We start from the raw sequence: 398 nt of genomic DNA, 5'->3' as shown, positions 1-398 counted from the left end.
GGATCTGGAAGGTCTGGAAAACTCTGGCGGATTTTTTTCCTCCGGGAGACCCCCTCAATACCTCACCCCCTACATCCACTCAGGTTTCTCTGGCTGGGCTTAGGAAAGACGGCCTGAGCTGGGGAAGGGCTAGGGTCTGGCTGCGCTCTTCACTGGCCTAGTTTGAGGGGAGAAGAAACAGTAAGGAAAAGACGGGCTGGAGAAGTAAGGAAGAAGGAATTTGGTCCCGGCCACGTCAGGAGTCCCAGAGCAGGCGAGAGATCAGTTTCCAGGCTTTCTTTTCCGAGATGTCCTTGAATCGCTCAGGCCCTGCAGAAGGGCTCAGATCCCGGCGGTCTTCTTCCCCTCGGCTCTCCGCCTCCGCCACGTTTCGCAAGAATCCTGGCGCGGGCCGGGGG

The sequence above is a fragment of the Bison bison genome, unplaced genomic scaffold, assembly GCF_000754665.1.
Source record: "Bison bison bison isolate TAMUID 2011002044 unplaced genomic scaffold, Bison_UMD1.0 scf7180017864383, whole genome shotgun sequence".
NCBI classification, from domain to species: Eukaryota; Metazoa; Chordata; class Mammalia; order Artiodactyla; family Bovidae; genus Bison; species Bison bison.
The sequence above is the reverse complement of the archived record's forward strand: the minus strand, read 5'-3'. Positions refer to the sequence as shown.